Source organism: Vipera berus, assembly GCF_964194415.1.
Source record: "Vipera berus genome assembly, chromosome: 1".
Taxonomy (NCBI): Eukaryota; Metazoa; Chordata; class Lepidosauria; order Squamata; family Viperidae; genus Vipera; species Vipera berus.
In genome coordinates this window covers 228,634,319-228,643,879 of record NC_138202.1, presented here as the reverse complement: position 1 = coordinate 228,643,879, position 9,561 = coordinate 228,634,319, and the positions used below count along the sequence as shown (strand labels likewise).

Sequence of the window (9,561 nt, the reverse complement as noted above, 5' to 3'; positions counted from 1 at the left end):
ATGAGGACAACTCAGTGTTTTGAAATTTCCATTGTTCTGAGCATATTCTGATATAATTGAGAGCCTTATAATCAATGAAGCACATATTCTTTTGGTATTCTTTGGCTTTCTCAATTATCCAGTTTATAGCAGCAATAATGTCTTTCTTCCTTGACCTTTTCTAAACCCAGCATGAACATCTGGTATTTCCTTTCTATAGAGGTCCATAATCTGTGCTGTATGATCCTAAACATTATTTTCTTATATTCCAAGTTCCCACTGTAATACTGTCTTTTCAGCTTCATATTGTCTTTCCTTGCATGGCAACATCAGCAATTAGACATCCCAAAGGCTTTATTTTACATTGATAAACATTGTGTTGTCTAGGTTTATATTTAAAAAACAATAACAATTAGTTTCTATAATTCTATAGTCCACATAATAGCTTTGTTTGATGTTCTCTTCTTCCAAAAATGATCTCCTTTGCCAACCTTGAATTAATACAATTATTATTACCATAAATAACAATAAAATATAGACATTTTTCTCATATTTCTGCAAATAATAACCACATTGATATAAAGCTCCTTTTCTAACTGTTCATCTTGATTGCCTTGTCATAGATCCTGTTTAAAATTCTTATTTAAGTTTGTTTTCCACACAATATTTGAAACATTCTTACTGGTTAAAATTTTGATTACATTTAAGTATTTAAGTCTTTCCTCATACAGGCCGTCCCAACACTTTTATGTTTCTCATATCTTAAAAAAAAAAAAACCAGGAAAAAAATTAAAAAGATAATATATTACTTAACATACATATCCCTCTTAGACTAATGTACATTTATATCCAGAATTTTTCTCTTCTTTTTAACCATATTTAAACATGTTTAATCTCAGGCTGTCCCAACATTTTTACGTTTCTCATATCTTAAAAAAAGAAATTCACCTAACAGCAAGATGTATAACATTAAAAGAAGATAACTATGGAAGATTGTTGAAACAAATAAAACTGGACTTGAAAAACTGGAAAAATCTTCAACTGTTGCTTTTAGGAAGAATAGCTACAGTTAAAATGAATATTTTACCGAAAGTACTCATCCTATTTCAAACGATCCCTATAAAACTAGGAAAGGTTTTCTTTGATGACCATGTCACACCTTTGCTCCGCGAGCTGCATTGGCTTCCAGTTGTCTTCCGGGTGAGGCTCAAGGTGTTAGTAATGACCTACAAAGCCCTACATGGCATGGGTCCGGAATACCTTGGGGAGCACCTGCGGCCGGCATCAACTTCCCTCCGCCCAGTACGCTCCCACAGAGAGGGCCTCCTCAGGGTGCCACCGGTCAAAGAATGCCGACTGGTGGCCCCCAGGGGGAGGGCGTTCTCTGTGGGCGCACCGGATTTATGGAACCATCTGTTCTGAACCAGCCCTCTTCTCGCAACCCCTAATTAAGAGAAGAGTCTGGAAAGCGTCCAAGGCTAAAAGGCTTCTGCCAAGATTTAATTACGCAGTTAACAAAAACACAAGAGCTTGTCTTCTCAAGCGGAAAAGTTGCTTTCAGCAACCAGCCCCTCCCCAAACACTTCTTTTATAGAGAGCTCAGGGCGTGGTCTCCCTGTGCCTCCTCCCGAGGAGTCCCATAGTCTTTCTTTGTTTGTCCCTGCTCGTCTGCCTCCTGCGTCGGGCGTCCTTGAACAGGGCCAGCTGTGGGTCATCATCCTCCGCACTCTCGGGCTCACACAGCTGAGAAGAGGTCCCCGGCTGAGGACTCTGCAAAGCCTCCAAATCATCATCAGCCGGTTCGTTTCCCTCCTCCCCCACATCTGAGTCCTCCGATACATCGGACCCGGCTGTCGGACCCACAGGCTGGCCCTGAGTCACAACACTATCCCGCACCGCAGGGCCCTTCCCTCGGGTCTGCCGATCCGGATGCGGTCGGGATGGGAACTGTTCGTGAAAAGCAGTCACCAACGCAGGGGCATGAACGGCGGTCGCGTCTTCCCATGTGAAGTCCTCCGGCCCGTACCCTTTCCACTCGATCAGGTACTGGAAGCGACCTTTCAGCCAGCGGGAATCCCTGATGCTGGCGACCTTGTACTCGGGGGTGCTGCCTCCATCACGAGTTCCTGATGGGGGAGGGTCCGCTTGGCGAAGTGGACAGGCCGGTTGTTCGGGGACCAACAAGGACCGATGGAAGACGGGGTGCACGCGCAGGGAACGTGGCAGAGTTAAACGATAGGCGACCGGGTTGATGACGGCCTCGACTGGGAACGGTCCAAGGTAACGGTGGTCCAGCTTCCTCGCCGGCCGAGTGGATGGTAGGTTCCTGGTGGACAGCCAGACCCGATCCCCCACCGATAGTGGAGGCGTATCCCTTCTCGACCGATCGGCGAACCTCTTGTAGTCGGCCTTGGCCTTCTCCAGCTGCCGTCGCACCAACCGATGGATCGCCTGTAACTCCGCCATGAATTCGTTCGCTGCCGGCTCCGGTGAGTCCACGGGAGAAAGAGGGAAGAACCGGGGGTGATAACCCACGTTGGCCAAGAACGGTGTCATCTGCGTGGAGGTGTGTTGCGAGTTATTAAAGGCAAACTCGGCTATGGCCAAATAGTCCACCCAGTTGTCCTGCTGCAGGTTAACATAGCAGCGCAGATACTGCTCTAAGATGCCGATGACCTTCTCGGTACCCCCGTCGGTCTGAGGATGATGCGCGGACGAGAGGCAAACCTTAATGTCCAACGCCCGCATCAACTCCTGCCAGAAGCGGGCTGTAAACTGGGCCCCCCTATCGGAGACGACCCTATCGGGAAGGCCGTGCAGCCGGAACACCTGTTGGATGAACATGCGACTAGTGGCGCGAGCTGACGGTAAGCCGCGACAGGGGATGAAGTGCGCCATCTTGGTCAACATGTCCACCACCACAAACACTGTCGTGAAGCCGGAGGATGGGGGTAGATCCGTCAGAAAGTCCATGGACACAGCCCCCCAGGGTCTCTTGGGCGTTGGCAAAGGCTGCAGTAAACCAGGCGGGGCCCCTGTCGCTGACTTGGCCTGCCTGCATGGGACGCAGGAGGTGACATAAGACTGGACATTGTGTCGGACTCGGGGCCACCAGAAAGTACGGGAGACCAGGTTCAGAGTCTTGAACAGGCCAAAATGCCCCGCAGCCGGGTTATCATGACATTGGCTGAGGACGAGTCCCCTGAGTGGCCCTCCTGGAACATAGAGCCGGTCACGATAATACAGGAGTCCATCCGTGACCGACCAAGGCGAATCTGGCCCCACCTCTTCCTTCCGCTGAGCCACCCACGCCTCCTGCTGCTGCGCCTCCCGGATCCGAGCCCGTATATCCACCGGCTCCCGTACCGCAGCAAAAGACTCGACGGGGATCACTGTCCTGGGCGGAAGCTTGTCTTCCACTCGGGTGTACTCGGGCTTCCTGGACAGAGCATCCACTCTCTGGTTGTGCCCGCTTGGTATGTACCACACCCGGAAGTCAAACCTCGCAAAGAAGAGGGACCACCGGATCTGGCGTTGGTTCAAATTCCGAGCGGTCTGCAGGCTTTCCAGATTCTTGTGGTCCGTCCGGACCTCGATTTGATGCCGCGCCCCCTCCAGATGATGCCTCCAAGCCTCGAACGCCGCCTTGATGGCCAGCAGCTCCTTCTCCCAGATGGTATAGTTGCGCTCCGAGGGATTCAATTTCCGAGAGTGATACGCGCAAGGGAAAAGGGTACCGTTGGGCGTCGCTGCCTGGAGTAACACGGCCCCAATGGCAATGTCGGAGGCGTCCGCCTCCACGACAAACGGCCGTTGCGGGTCAGGATGCTTCAAGATGGGCTCCTTCATGAAGGCGTCCTTCAAAGCTTGGAACGCCTGTTGTTCGGGGGCGTTCCACTGGAACCGAGTCTTCTTCTGCAGGAGCCGGGTGAGGGGGGCTGTCAAGGCAGCAAAGCCAGGGATGAATGTCCGATAGTAGTTGGCAAATCCAAGAAGTCGCTGAACATCCTTCACGCGACGCGGGGGTTGCCAACTCTGCAACGACTCAACTTTACTTGGATCCATGGCGATGCCCTCGGGAGAAATGCGGTGGCCCAAGAAATCAATGGTCACCTGGTAGAACTGGCACTTCTCCAACTTGGCAAACAGCCGATGTTTCCGGAGGCGCTGCAGGACCTGACGGAGATGCTGATGATGCGCTTCACGCGACGGGGAGTAAATCAGGATGTCGTCCAGGTAAATCACAACAAACTGGTCCAACAGATCCCGAAAGATGTCATTCATAAAATGCTGAAACACAGCGGGGGCGTTGGTCAGGCCAAACGGCATCACCGTGTACTCGAAATGTCCATAGCGAGTACCAAACGCTGTCTTCCACTCATCACCCGGCCGAACCCTGACGAGGTTGTAAGCTCCACGCAGGTCCAGTTTCGTGAAGATCTTAGCCTCCCGGAGTCGGTCCAAGAGCTCGGGGATGAGGGGCAGCGGGTAGCGGTTACGCACCGTGATAGCGTTGAGTTTCTGGTAGTCACAGCAAAGCCGTAACTCGCCCGACTTCTTTTTGACGAAGAGCACGGGCGCAGACACTGGCGAGGACGAGGGCCGGATGAATCCACGAGCCAAGTTCTTTGTCAGGAAGTCCCGCAATGCGGCCAACTCGGGCTCCGACATGGAGTACAAACGCCCCACTGGGAGAGGCGCATCAGGGACTAGGTCAATGGAGCAGTCGTAGGGCCTGTGCGGGGGTAATTGGTCCGCCTCTGACTCGCTGAACACGTCAGCAAAGTCGGACAGTACGGGAGGCAAGGAAACCCCTGAGGAACCCTCCACCTGGCCGGCACAGATATGGCGGGTGTGGTCCACGCACTGCAAACTTGGGAAGGTGACCAAGTTCTGAGACCAATAGATCTGTGGATCATGCGCCCGGAGCCACGCCAGTCCCAAGACCACGGGGAAGTGCAGATCCGAAGTGACGTAAAACTGAATGGCCTCCACATGGGTACTGATGGCCATACACACGGGTTGCGTGGCGGCCGTGATAGGCCCGGACAGGAGCACTCGACCATCGATGGTCTCCACAAGCATGGGCGGATCCACCGGACACTGGGGAACAGCCCATTTGGCCACAAAGGCCGAATCCATAAAGTTAGTGGTAGCCCCAGAGTCAATTAAGGCATGGACCGGAATCCCCTCTGGCTTGCCAGGAAGGATCAGTCGTGCCTCCAAAATCAGATGCCGTGGAGGTTCACAGGCACCGTCGGAACGGCGTCGCTCGGCGTGATCGTTGTGGGTCGCCCGATCTTTCACACCGTCTAGATCGGGCTCGGGCCGTTTCCCGATAGCAAAGCAGGGGACTTTCTCGGAGCAGGCTTGGTCACTGACGCCCGCTGACGCTTCTTCGGGCAAGAAGCAGCCAAATGTCCAGGGTCCCCACAGTAAAAACACAACCCCTCCGATCGTCGTCTGTCCATTTCCGTCACCGATAGACGGGACCTGGCGGCACCCAGCTCCATTGGCTCCTCCCTCTGGACTGGGGGCTCACGCACAACAGGGGCGGCAGGGGTCTGTGGGGTGGCACGGCGACTCTTACGCTGCTGCAGCCGGGCATCGATCCGCAGACAAAGATGGATCAGCCCATTCAGATCTGAGGGAATGTCCACGCGGGCCAGCTCATCCAACATCTCCTCTGACAAGCCATCCTGAAAGGCATCCACGAGCGCAGCCTCATTCCAGGCGGAATCCTGGCTAAGCAGCCGGAAATCGCTGATATAGGCCTGTAGGGGGCGCTGACCCTGCCTCAAAGCTTTCAGACGTCGGGTGGCGGTCTGCGCCTTAATCGGGTCCTCGTACATGAGGCGCATATGGTCACAAAACCCCCCAAAGTTATCCAACAAAGGGCTAGGCTGTGCCAACAGAGGCGTGCCCCAACGAGCTGCATCTCCCGACAGAAGGCTCAACACGAATCCCACCTTATCTCGGTCAGTGGGGAAATCAGCTGCTCTCACGCTGATATAAAGCTGGCATTGTCCCAGGAAGGCAGGAAACAGTTCTGGTTTACCGGCAAATTTATCCGGCATAGCTAACTGACATTTCCTCCTGGGTGGGGGGGCAGCATGTACCTGAGCCTGCAGTTGTGCCACCTGAGTGGCCAGCAAGGTGAGTTGCTGGTTGAGCTGGGCATTCTCGGCAAGAAGCTGCTCCATCGTAGTATTAAGGGGTGGGTGGCTGAAAGCAAACTGTTCTGAACCAGCCCTCTTCTCGCAACCCCTAATTAAGAGAAGAGTCTGGAAAGCGTCCAAGGCTAAAAGGCTTCTGCCAAGATTTAATTACGCAGTTAACAAAAACACAAGAGCTTGTCTTCTCAAGCGGAAAAGTTGCTTTCAGCAACCAGCCCCTCCCCAAACACTTCTTTTATAGAGAGCTCAGGGCGTGGTCTCCCTGTGCCTCCTCCCGAGGAGTCCCATAGTCTTTCTTTGTTTGTCCCTGCTCGTCTGCCTCCTGCGTCGGGCGTCCTTGAACAGGGCCAGCTGTGGGTCATCATCCTCCGCACTCTCGGGCTCACACAGCTGAGAAGAGGTCCCCGGCTGAGGACTCTGCAAAGCCTCCAAATCATCATCAGCCGGTTCGTTTCCCTCCTCCCCCACATCTGAGTCCTCCGATACATCGGACCCGGCTGTCGGACCCACAGGCTGGCCCTGAGTCACAACACCATCTTCCGGTCGAGCTCCGGACGGCGCCTGATCTCCGCTCTTTCCGGCGCGATCTTAAAACCCACCTTTTTGAACAAGCCGGCCTGACCTGATGGGATGGGGTTGGGTTTTATAAATTGGCCTTAACTTTTAATCTGTACTAATTTATTACGGGCATCACTGTTTAATTACTTTTTAATAATTTTTAATTTTTGTATCTTTTTTTTATTATGTATTGCCCTGTTCACCGCCCTGAGTCCTTCGGAAGAAGGGCGTTATACAAATTAAATAAATAAATAAATAAATAAATAAATAAATAAATAAATAAATAAATAAATAAATGCAACAATATTGAAATTTATCTGGCAAGGGAAGAAAGCATGAATTAAAGTGAAAATGTTACAAGAAGCTAAAAATAGTGGAGGATTTGGACTCCCGGACTGGAGACTATATTATCAAGCAGCCATTTTACCACGTTTGAAGTTTGCAAAAGAGCACCTGGATGTTCCACAGCACTACTGGCAAAATATACTGTGGACAGATGAAACCAAAATTGAGCTGTTTGGGAAAAACACACAACACTATGTGTGGAGAAAAAATGGCACAGCACACCAACATCAAAACCTCATCCCCACTGTAAAACATGGTGGAGGGAGCATCATGGTTTGGGGCTGCTTTGCTGCCTCGGGGCCTGGATGGATTCTTGTCATTGATGGGAAAATGAATTACAGAGTTTATCAGGACATTTTGCAGGAAAACGTACGACCATCTGTCCGCCAACTGAAGCTCTGCAGAGGATGGGTGATGCAACAGGACAATGACCCAAAGCATACAAGTAATTCAACAAAACAATGGCTTCAACAGAACAGAATACGCCTTCTGGAGTGGCCCAGTCAGAGTCCTGACCTCAACCCGATTGAAATGCTGTGGCATGACCTTAAGAGAGCGATTCACACCAGACATCCCAAGAATATTGCTACACTGAAACAGTTTTGTGCAGAGGAGTGGTCCAAAATTACTCCAGATCGTTGTGCAGGTCTGATCTGCAACTACAGGAAACGTTTGGTTGAGGTTATTGCTGCCAAAGGAGGGTCAACCAGTTATTAAGTCCAAAGGTTCACATACTTTTCCCACCCTGCACTGTGAATGGTTCCATCTTATCTTCAATTAAAACATGACAACAGCTAATGTTTGTGTAGTATTATTTTAAGCAGACTGTGTTTTTCTATTGTTGTGACTTACATAACGTTTAGAGCGCATTTTATGGCCAATTCATGCAAAAAACCACATAATCCCAAAGGGTTCACATACTTTTTCTTGCAAGTGTACCTTTGTGTAATTCTAGGGCCTGTAATCCTTCAAAGGGTGGGAGAGGAATTAAATGACATTTTTTTTTTGCTCCTTGTGTCTCCATGCTTCAGAGTTGTCAAAAGAGAAGATTACTATGAATCATCTTCAAGCTGCTTTTGTGGGATTGCCAAATGGAAGCAGCGATGGTATGGAAGTATCTTGAGAATAAATGTCTGTCTTCAAAGTTGGTAACACAGTAAGATCATATTTGCTTGTTAAGAGGGGAGAGAGTGATGAAGTTTAGAAAAAAAGTTGCAGTTTGATGCAGCTGAGGTTTCTTCATTTTTCCCCAAAAGATGATCTCATGCAAAATATAACCAAAAAGACTCTACACATAGGGAAGGTCCAATGAACAGATAAAATGGTTTCCATATTATCAATGCTCTATTTGGGATCTATTAGTTTAAAGATCATTCATCAAATGATGTGATAAAACTTCTTTCATTCCAATATATATGGAAGCTATCATTTCTCCTTGTGATGATTTTTTAATTAGATGTTTGCACACAGATAGTGTTAACTTTTTAGGGATCCCACCAGATCATAATATGTAACATCAAAACAATAATTAACTGATTTCTGAAAGCACAAAGAGTACAACCCCTCCCCCCCAAAACTCACTACATGTAAATTGTCTCATCTCAGTCACTGTTAAATAAGTTCAAGGTCAGCTCCAGAAAATAGACAGCTGTGAAGACTTTGCCCAGGGTAGAAAGCTGTGGTGCCATTAATATTTCACCAGAGATCCTACTAGTTTTGTGCAATGTAATTAAACTGTCTTTACTGATTGTGTTGGAATTCTGTGTACACACTTGCGGCTTTTCCTGGCTTTTAATATCTTTCCCTTCTCTCAAATTAATTTCTTTTTATAGAGATATGACTACTATTTGAAATGAAAAAAATCATTAAAGCCTTCCTCGTATGCCAGACTGCATAGTAACGTGACGTTCGTAGGGCTACTACCCCCATCCGTGCTGGAAGGTAGCGGGTAGTAGGAAGGTAGCAGGAAAGAGCCAGATTTCTGTAGAGCTTAGCTTCCATATTGTCTTCTGGATTTTTGCAGCCCAGATACTGCAGCCCTGTCAGGAGAGCTGGAGAATGCAAAGAGGCAGCTTTAAGTTGGGTTCAGGCAATGCAGCCGCTGCATAGGCTTGGATTTTGCTCTTTCCATAAGCATTTTTCTGGGTCAGCATCGTTTTTTTTATGCAGATGAGAAAAGAGGGTTGCCTGCTACACGGGTGAATCACTGCAGTTGTTAGGGTTTAGCACCTTCTCAAACCAATATCACGGAGCTTAATGGACTAATAAAATCTTTTGTTCATTTAATAATTTGGCAATTTAATATTCTATTTGAGGACCCAGATTGTTGGGGGCAATAAGCTGACTTTGTAATAATGCCGCTTGGGGTGTGTGTGAAAGCCATAATAAGCAGGCATATACATAGAATGAAGGCTACTGCTAAGCTTGTAAGCCGCCCTGAGTCTTCGGAGAAGGACGGGATATAAATGTAATAAAAATAAAAATAAAAATAAATATTTACAAA

The 9,561-nt window shown here is 49.0% G+C and overlaps 1 protein-coding gene across 1 annotated transcript in view; it reads left to right on the top strand.

The window, feature by feature from the left end:
- The first annotated feature begins 8,199 nt into the window (after window positions 1-8,199).
- LOC308660636 (glutathione S-transferase 3-like) overlaps window positions 8,200-9,561 on the top strand; it is a 28,268-nt gene continuing 26,906 nt past the window's right edge. Inside the window, exon 1 of the mRNA XM_081315079.1 lies at window positions 8,200-8,214. The gene's annotated coding sequence lies outside the window, so the exon portion shown is untranslated. The remainder of the gene's footprint in view (window positions 8,215-9,561) is intronic.